Source organism: Aulonocara sp. 'chitande type north' Nkhata Bay, linkage group LG3, assembly GCF_057382095.1.
Source record: "Aulonocara sp. 'chitande type north' Nkhata Bay isolate Kocher_YH1m ecotype deep benthic linkage group LG3, A_spYH_male_GT1.1, whole genome shotgun sequence".
NCBI lineage: Eukaryota > Metazoa > Chordata > Actinopteri > Cichliformes > Cichlidae > Aulonocara > Aulonocara sp. 'chitande type north' Nkhata Bay.
In genome coordinates this window covers 63679465-63689825 of record NC_141346.1, presented here as the reverse complement: position 1 = coordinate 63689825, position 10361 = coordinate 63679465, and the positions used below count along the sequence as shown (strand labels likewise).

At 39.3% G+C, this 10361-nt stretch overlaps 1 pseudogene; it reads left to right on the top strand.

Annotated features, from left to right (window-relative positions):
- The first annotated feature begins 1257 nt into the window (after positions 1 to 1257).
- On the top strand, positions 1258 to 2277 carry LOC147336542 (uncharacterized; annotated as a pseudogene).
- The last annotated feature ends 8084 nt before the right edge of the window (positions 2278 to 10361 follow it).

Below are 10361 nucleotides of genomic sequence, written 5' to 3'. Positions count from 1 at the left end.
TTTTATATTTATGAAAAAACTTTATGCAGAAAAAGTAGCAAAGAAACAAAAACATAACACATGGACACTTTTGGCCACGAACAAGCTGAAGGGATGGTGATTTTTTCAATGAACCCAGATTGTTAAAAAAAACACTTAGACTCAAATTTATTTATCAGCAGCATCAATAGTAACAAAAATACAATTTAGTTTTCGCTGTCAAAGTCGATTTAACTGAAGTGACGTGTTTCCGGTCGCAGTATGGCGCTCCCCTGTGGCTGCAGCCAGATGCTCATGTACCATCAATGTGGATTGTCAAACAGCTCTGCATAGCTGGAGTTGAATTTGGTGATAGCAGGTTTACAAACAAAGTGATCAGTTATATTTTGATAAATGAAATTTGCCCTAATCCGGTTAAAAGAAATTTTATCCTTAAAGAATTTGAGACCATGGAGGTTAAGGCGATAAGAAAAAAGTATATTTCACTTCCTCTTTCCCCTAAAGTAAAAGAGGTTCACTTTAAAATCATTAATGAGGTTTATCCAACCAATGAATTCTTAAGACGGAAATTAAACTTAGATGTGAACGCCTGCACATTTTGTGAAAATGATATTGAAAGTCTGGATGACTTGTTTTTCTACTGTGAATCAGTGCACTCCTTCTGGACTGACATGTGGAGCTGGCTACAGTCCAGGAGAATTCAGTTACCACATTTGACGGTGACAGTAATAAAGTTTGGAATTCTTGCTGAGAATGCAGATTTTGACCTGTTGATTAGGACGTTTTTGTTAATGGGAAAATTTTTTTATTCAGAAATGCAGATACTTTAAAGCTAAACCATGTATAAACAGATGGCTGAATGACTTTAAACTCTGGGCTAAATCGCTGAAACTTGTGAATAATAAGAAAGCTCATAAACTTGTTGTTTTATTTAAAGAGTTTAATCTATGTTAAAAAAGAAACCTCCCTAATTTATAATCTTGACTGCCCTTTTTTGTTCATGTTATTTTTTGCCTTTGGTTCAAATCCTTCACGACTGTTCTTTCTTTTTGTGCTAGCTCTTTTCGCTTTGTGTTTATTTTTTTTATTTTTTTTTGTTTGTTTTTTCTTCCTTTTCTTTCTTGCTATAATGCTCAACCGAGGATGTTACATGTTCGGATTAATGATGGTGCCTTGTATGTTATACTGTTGTTTGTAAATAAAGTTCCTTAAAAAAATTAATTAAAAAAATGTGGATTGTCAGGACTGAGAGACCTCTTCCCTCAGGGGAGGAAACAAGATGGCGGAGTGTGCAGCAACTTTACTGCAGGCGTCCGAACTTTTTTGGCTTTCTTTTGTCCTGAAACTGTGACTTTATTAAAAGCAATAACCCGTCTTTTGCGCTTTTTGTGCACTTCAACCAGCCACTGAAGAATTAACTATAAACCAGCTTTAAGTTGTAATTTTTCCGGGGTTAATTTTGATACTTGTCCTATGACCACGATGGATCATGACTACAATGTTTCGGTGTTGAGAGAGGCGTGTGACGAGGAGGATATTCAAGATTTGGAGATCACTGACATAACTTCCAATGACTCCAGAATCAACTGGGCTCACACTCCGACGAAAAGCCCTAACCCGAAGAAAGCAAGAGGGGTGCGAGCGCAGCAGCTGGAGGAGGAGGACACCGCCGCAGCTATCTTGCAAGCAGTCAATGTGTTAAAGCATAAGATGGATGAACAGACGGCGTTGCTGCGTAAGTTTGAAAAGCGCATTGATATGAACACGGCGGAAATAAGAAAAAATAAAGAGAGTATAGTAGAACTCCAGGAGAAAGTTGGTGAGCTGCAGAAAGAAAACAAATCCCTGCGCAGCTCCTGTCAGGAACATGCTCGATATAAGAGGAGATGGAACCTAAGGCTGACTGGTCTTCCTGAGAAAGATGATGAAAACACGAGAGAGTAAGTTATCGGGATTCTCACCAGAGTTGTGCCCTTGTCTGTGGATAAACTGAGAGAGACTGTTGATACTGTTCATCGGCTGGGAAAGAAGGGGAACGCTGCATCTTCCGGGTCCCCGAGAGCCATAATTATCCAGTTTGGCATGAGAACGGTCCGGGACGACGTCTGGAAGAAATCGAGGCATGCGAGGGTTTGCAAGGAGATGAACATCCGCTTCAAGGAAGACTTCTCCAAGGAAGATCGGGAGGCTCGAGTTAAGCTGTGGCCGCTGGTCCAGGACGCCAGGAGTAAGGGAAAGAGAGCATTTTTGAAGGACGGCTACGCTCTGATTGATAACCAAAGAGTGGACCCGAACTGATTTTCTTTTGTGTGACCTTTTTCACCTCTCAGGTATGCTGCTGTTGATTAAGCCTATTGCTTAGCATGTCATTTAATTAAAAATTTCCCGGTTCTTATGGGTTATTGCACTGAATAGTTCTTTTATACAGGACACAGCTGCTCGTTCCTGCGTGTCTTCTTAAGTTTCTTTTTTTTCCCCAATACGTTTGTAATAGTGTTATATGTTATCTATTATTTCTTTGAACGTCAGGGGGCTAAGAAACATTGTGAAGCGTAAGGCTATCTTTCTTTTTTGCAAGGAGCAACAGGCTAACTGTGTCTTTCTACAAGAGACCCATTCGGCAGACGCAGACACAAAGTTCTGGAAAACACAGTGGGGTGAATCTGTTTTCTTTAGTCATGGTACGTCTCACTCAGCTGGAGTGATGATTTTATTTAATAAGCTTCCGGGAAATGTCATAGACTGTAAAAGTGATTCTGATGGTCATTGGCTGATGATAATGTCAGAGATTAATGGTTCAAAATACATTCTGCTGTGTGTATATGGTTATACTAATAGAGCTCAGAATAAGAAACTTCTAACCTTCCTTTGCGAACAGTTAGAGCAATGGAAATTGAGCTATCTTGTTGACAAAGTTGTTGTGGGGGGAGACTTTAACTTAGCTCCTGATCCCTCTGTTGATCGTCTTCCATCCAGGACCTCATGCCACAGTTACGATGAAAGTATCCTTAATTTGGTCAACAAAGGTAGTCTCTGTGACGCTTGGAGGCTGAAAAATCCATCTGTATCTCAATTTACTTGGTTTAATTCATCTAATAATGGTCAGTGTTCCAGGATTGATTACTGGTTAGTCTCTAACAATTTGATCAACAACATTTCTAAGTGTGAAATCTCAGCTTCCCCTCTAACTGATCACTGTTTATTTTAACAGGCTATGCTGCAAACAGGATTTATCTCTGGACGAACATATACAACTAAACACTTTTCAATCTCAACTAGACAAAATGTTCTTAGAGAAAGCCAATGGTTCCTATGTCCGTTCAAGAGCACGGTGGATTGAGGAGGGTGAGAAAAACTCTTCCTACTTTTTTAATTTAGAGAAATACAGACAATCAAATAAGAAGATCCAATCACTGAATATCAAGGGGGTTTTGACTGAGGACCATGACAAAATAAACGTGGAAATACTTCATTTTTACAGTAACCTTTACAAGTCAACCTATTCAACGGAGAATGGCACTGTGTTTCTGGAAAGTCTTAGAGGCCTTAATGGGACATTGGATGTGGATGTAAAGGTTCGTATGGAGAGTAAACTTGCAATCGAAGAGCTGGACAAGGCAATCGGACAAATGCCCAGGGGCAAATCACCAGGTATTGATGGGCTAACAGTGGAATTTTACTTCTTTTTCTGGCATGACATTAGATTAACTCTTTACAGTGCTTACTTAGAATGTATCTCATCAACTAATCTTTCACCTACAATGAAACAAGGTCTAATTACTTTAATTCCAAAACCCAACAAAGACAAACTACTTCTGGATAATTGGAGACCCATAACCCTTCTGTGTAATGATTATAAATTACTGGCTCATGTATATGCGAACCGCTTAAATGATTGTTTATCACATTTAGTGGATGAATGTCAGTCGGCGTTTATAAAAGGAAGACATATACACAATCACATTAGATTGATTTTTGATATGCTTGATTATCGCCAGCATATAAAGACAGAAAGCTTAGTGTTGTTTTTGGACTTTTATAAGGCTTTTGACACGGTTGAACATCCCTTCCTGCTTAAAGCCTTGAATTTCCTGGGTTTTGGGGAAAACTTTTGTAATGTGATCAAAATGTTTTACAGTAACATTTCTAGCTCTGTCTCACTTAACCCTGGAATGACACCTAGGTTTGATGTGCAGAGAGGTATCTGTCAGGGATGCCCTATTTCCCCCAAATTGTTCATATTAACCACTCAACTGCTGGCACTTATCATCCAAAAAGACCCTGATTTATATGGTATTAACATCTTTGACAAGGAATTCAAAATAAGCCAGTTTGCTGACGATACTGCACTGTTTTTAAGAGATAAATCCATGGTAGCTAAAGCGCTTAACACTATCTAATTATTCTCCCAGGCGTCAGGACTGTGTCTGAATATTAACAAATGTGAATTGTTACCTATTCACACGTGTTCTGATTCTAATATAGCTTCTATAAGAGTTGAATTGGAAGTTAAATATTTAGGTATGGTGATTTCTAAAAATATGTCCCGAAGAGAAGACAACAACATCTGCAATCGTATCATAGACATGAAGAAATCCCTTAGTCATTGGTTAACCAGGGATATCACTATATTTGGCAGAGTCATCCTTTCCAAAGCTGAAGGTATCTCTAAATTAATTTACCCATGTCATTCTCTTTATATTTCTCCCCAAAATATTAGGAAAGCCAACTCAATTATTTTTCAATTCCTATGGAAAAACAAAACCCACTATATTAAGAGATCACAGTTGGTTAAAGACTATGAGAAGCGTGGTGTCAGAGCCTTAGACTTTGAATCAATGATCGGAACTTTTAAGATCAACTGGCTCAGAGCTTGCTTATCTCAGTCTGATTCCATGTGGTTTCATATACCCAGATCTTTATATAAGGAATTTGGAGGAATTGATTTTCTATTAAAATGTGACTTTGAGACTAGTAAAATACCTGTTACACTCTGTAATTTTCACAAACAGATTCTTCATTTTTGGAAAATGGTGTTTACACACAACTTTTCTCCTCACATGTCGACCCTATGGAACAATAGAGTGATAACTGCTAACAAAAAGACATTATTTATCAGGAACTGGTTTGAGAGTGGTATCTTGTTTGTAACTGACTTGCTGGATTCGAGTGGTGCTCTATTGGATTACGTGTCTTTCTCAAAAAGACACGACTTTAATTGTCCATTAAAAGAATACAGAAAAGTTTGCTGTGCTATCTCTTTGGCCCTAAGGCAGCTGATACGCAACACAATGCTACTCTCTGTGGTCAATCCAGTGCTGCCAAACTTAAAAATTGGTAACCGCATCCTAAATGATAGTAAATGTAACAATAAATTTATCAGTGTGAATTTTAAATCTATTCTTTTCCAGGGGTTTAACTCAGGTAGATATTTGCAGGCCCTTCATGGGGACCAGTCACTCATGGAAAAGGCGTTCTCAAAATTCACTCAGTGGCCTGTCTCCCCAAAAGTAAAAGAAACTCATTTCAAGATAATTAATAATATATATCCTGTGTCTGAATTTTTGAAGAGGAGGTTTAAATTTGAGGTTGATCAGTGTGCATTTTGTGATTCAGCCTGTGAAACATTACACCATTTGTTTTTCTCATGTCCTGTATCAGCTGCCTTTTGGTTAGAACTACACAGTTGGTTATCCCTCAAGATCAACGATATTCCCCAGTTTAATATTTCTGATATTATTTTCTATATGGCTAAACAACATCCATCTGTCTCTAATGTGATTAACATTGTCATCCTGTTAGGTAAATACCATATACATTGTTGTAAATGGAGGAATAGAAAACCATCCTTTACATGGTTCATCAATGACTTTAAACATTATTTCATGTCACTTAAAAAACTGAAGTCAAGCAGATTTGCCACAATCTATGATGACATTTCCCATTTGCTACTGTTTTGATTATTACCTTTATTGTGTATCAACCTGTGCTCTTTTTTTAATTCTTCCCCGTTAATACTGTGGATTTTTTGTCTAGCCCCCGTCCCCCCATATCCTTGCTGTTAGTTTTGTTGTATTGACTGTGTTTTTTTTTTTTATCCTCCACGAGAGTTCATTTGCACTATAATGTGTTATGTTGTTTGTGACTGTATTGTTTCAATTGTTAATAAAAAAAAAAAAGTTGATCGCAAAAAAAAACAAAAAAAAACAAAAACACGTGCGCTAGCATAGCATGCTACTTGCCGCTAGCTCCGATGCTAACTTCCGTTAGCCATTTTGCAATGAAAGTGCCTTTTCCGAGGCTAAAGCAATTAGCACTGAGTCTGCTGCACTTTATACGAGATGTTCTTTAAAGGTTTATGTCACATTACTGTGGTATTGATGTATGGTTTTGTGCGAAGTTGTTATGTTAGCACATGTTCACTTTTGTCATGGTGCTAATTATAGTTCTGCACAATTAAGTATTAGCAACGTGAAATTAAGTGCCTTCACCTGCACTGTACTTAGCTGAAACTTGATAAGTCTCAAGCCAATGTGTATTTTTAATGCACTGCTGAGCTATTTAGTATTGTTTTAAATGTGTATTTCCTATGCACTTTTTCCCTTTGAAATGAGAATAATTTGTTGTACAACATAGAATATTTTGAAAGAAATTTAGAAGCACTACAAGCAACCAGTAGTAATAATAAGTTACAGGCATGATAGCTTAAATGTTGAACTACTGTGTTCTGGCCTGGTCCCCAGGTCAGGTTTTTTCCCTTTGCTTATTTGGATTGGATTGGTTTTGAGGACCTGAGAAGAATCGAGGATCCCTTTTCCAGTACTGGATGGCGAGCCCACCCCAAATAGCCGGATGAACTGGTAGATTGTAACCCGACTGGTTACAAACACACTGAGTGACTATTGAACATTGAAAGACTGAAATTGACTTTAAAAAAGACACAAAAGACAATATATCCTTGAGTCGACTATTTGTGGGGTTTATTTTATTTTATTTTGTTTTCAAGAAGCGCACTCTACTTTTGTTAAATGTGCACAACTTTAATAATTGCTAATAAATGCAATTGTGTTTTCTACACCTACTGTGTACAAGTCCTCTGTTGTCATACACCCTTAGCTCCTACAAATCTAGAACCTGTCTGATCTGGTCCATATTTCCCTTCTGTCCTCGTACTGTGGTTAAAGGTAACTATACTGCCGTACTACAGGCAACGAAGGCAAGAAGTAGCACTAACAGGTCTTACATGCCCATTACTAGTATTGCACCACCAGTGTTACATACTCATTGCTAATCCTTTTCATTTTGGCCAGTCCAAGAATTTAGAAATAAATAAACACAAAAACACCATTCAAATAGAATTTTTACTTTTTCTACTTATCAGGTATGACCAATCTGAAATATCTTTTGAAGAAATGAACAATATATTCTAAGCTTGACCTCAGGCCCATCAGGTTAATGCAGTCATTACATGGACATGTTTCATTTTAAAATGAGATCAGAATAGTTTGGCATTAAGTCATAAATCTGTAAGAACAAACCTGTGTTCACAAACATGTTTATCTCTCTTGTGTTTACTGCGCGGGTCTGTGATCCTCTGGTAAATGTAGCTGTAAATGTTGTTTTCCTAATGCAGGTGTTCCAATATACACGAATACTGCTGCGTTCATACACCGATGTTCTCCATGTTCTTTGCAAATAATGCAAATGCTTGTGGATGGTGCTAAGGATTTATATGACATCTTTCAGTGAATCCCACAGGCTGAGTTCTTCTCTCTTTGCCTAACTGCTTGCTGCCTCTGAACCAAAAGAGCTCCAAGTCACATTATCCATGTGCTCAAGTGCAAGTGCTGATCCATGTTCTCAGCCAGTGGTGTGACTGGTGTGGGGACAGGTGAACCAGTCTGACTGAAGCTGGGAAATGAGGACTTCATTCATTTAATAACAGCCCCTCTCGCTCAGTTTTTTCATTCGCTCTTGCTCAGACCTCTGTGAACCTGCTCGCAGTGTGTCGCTCAGTGTGGTTTATCATCTTCATCTTAACTTCCTGCTTCTATCATGGTTAAAGCTGATGAATCCTCTGGACATCAAACACTGATGGTGTTATTGGAGCTGAGTGAAGTTTGATGGATTTATTATCCACGCTGTGACACATGGCAGCTGTCAGAGCAGAACACATGAAGTCAGCAGGTGTGTTTAAATTCAGCCTCTGCTTCCTCTGGAGGTCCATGACATCACAGTGTGGCCGCAAAGGGCGTCCAGAATCCTAGCCTCCCACAAACGTGTCCACCTTCTCCCTGGATTTGAAGCACAGGTGGGCCCACCCTATCCCAAGATGCATTGCAGCGTGGTGGTGGAACATATATTTTGGGTCCAGAGATAGAGCAGCGCTCTCTCTCTAAGTCTTTGAGGATGTTTTCTGTTTGAGTCTGGCTTCAGTTCAGTCTAATTTAGCAGCTGTGACATCAGAGATTGTAGGGGAGGAACAGCCACACCCACAGGTGAGTTTCCCACCCAGAAACAGAGCGTGAACATCACCTCTGTCTGTGCTGTGTTGGTCACAAGTTTTGTTCTGGGCTTTTAAGTGGAGGGTGGAGCTTGTGAGTGATGGAAGCTGAGAGCGGTGTTTGCAGATGCTCAGTGTGACAGGATGTTGGCTGCTGTGTTTGCACATGCTCAGTATGACAGGATGTTGGTTGCTGTGTTTGCACATGCTCAGTGCAACAGGATGTTGGCTGCTGTGTTTGCACATGCTCAGTGTAACAGGATGTTGGCTGCTGTGTTTGCACATGCTCAGTGTAACAGGATGTTGGTTGCTGTGTTTGCACATGCTCAGTGTAACAGGATGTTGGCTGCTGTGTTTGCACATGCTCAGTGCAACAGGATGTTGGCTGCTGTGTTTGCACATGCTCAGTGTGACAGGATGGCTTGATGGCTCTGTCCCAATTCAGGGTCTGCATGCTTGAAGTACGCATTTTAAGTGCGGTTACGTCACCGCCACGCGACGACGGCTGTCCCAATTCGAAGTGTACTTCAAATGCATACTCCAAATGTGCCGTCGATTTCCCCAAATATCAAGCGTGGTCCGGCGCACGCTTCGTGGTCCCATATATCCCACAATTCATAGCCCAGCGGTGGGTGTGGATAATTTTGCCGCAAAATACGGCAGAAGGGAGCGGCCGAAGAGATTTTCTTTTTTTTCCCCCAAACTTTATTGAAATTATAAAGTGAACAGTCAGTCATTCCAGTTCAGTTTGTACAGTAGACATACAAGGCAAATAAGAGTAACAATATACAGTAAAATGAAATAAGAAGGATAAATAAATAAAGGAGAAAAAAAGAAAAAAAAAAGGGGGGAATGTGACAGACTTCATAACAACTTTGTACTTGAAAGTTGTGACAGCTCATTTGTTAAACATTTCTGAATGAATTTAAATCAATGATAAACCTTTTTTATTGGAAGTTAATTTAAGAGAGTTTAAGTAATATTCAATTTCAATCAAAAACAAATTAAATGATGGGGTTGAGTTTTGAAATTTACATTTATGTATATGGAATTTCCCTAATAAGATGGAGCAGCCGAAGAGTGAACTGTCAAAAGTACTGAATATGACGTCACTTATTTATGTGCGAATGTTTAATAATTAAAGTCAGTCATATATCCACAAACACAACAAGCTGAAAGTCAGTGATATATGTATATGTGTGTATATATATATATATATATGTATATACAGTGGGGCAAAAAAGTATTTAGTCAGCCACCGATTGTGCAAGTTCCCCCACCTAAAATGATGACAGAGGTCAGTAATTTGCACCAGAGGTACACTTCAACTGTGAGAGACAGAATGTGAAAAAAAAATCCATGAATCCACATGGTAGGATTTGTAAAGAATTTATTCGTAAATCAGGGTGGAAAATAAGTATTTGGTCACCTCAAACATGGAAAATCTCTGGCTCTCACAGACCTGTAACGTCTTCTGTAAGAAGCTTTTCTGTCCCCCACTCGTTACCTGTATGAATGGCACCTGTTTGAACTCATCATCTGTATAAAAGACACCTGTCCACAGCCTCAAACAGTCAGACTCCAAACTCCGCCATGGCCAAGACCAAAGAGCTTTCGAAGGACACCAGGAAAAGTATTGTAGACCTGCACCAGACTGGGAAGAGTGAATCTACAATAGGCAAGCAGCTTGGTGTGAAAAAATCAACTGTGGGAGCAATCATCAGAAAATGGAAGACATACAAGACCACTGATAATCTCCCTCGATCTGGGGCTCCACACAAGATCTCATCCCGTGGGGTCAAAATGATCATGAGAACGGTGAGCAAAGATCCCAGAACCACACGGGGGGACCTGGTGAATGACCTGCAGAGAGCTGGGA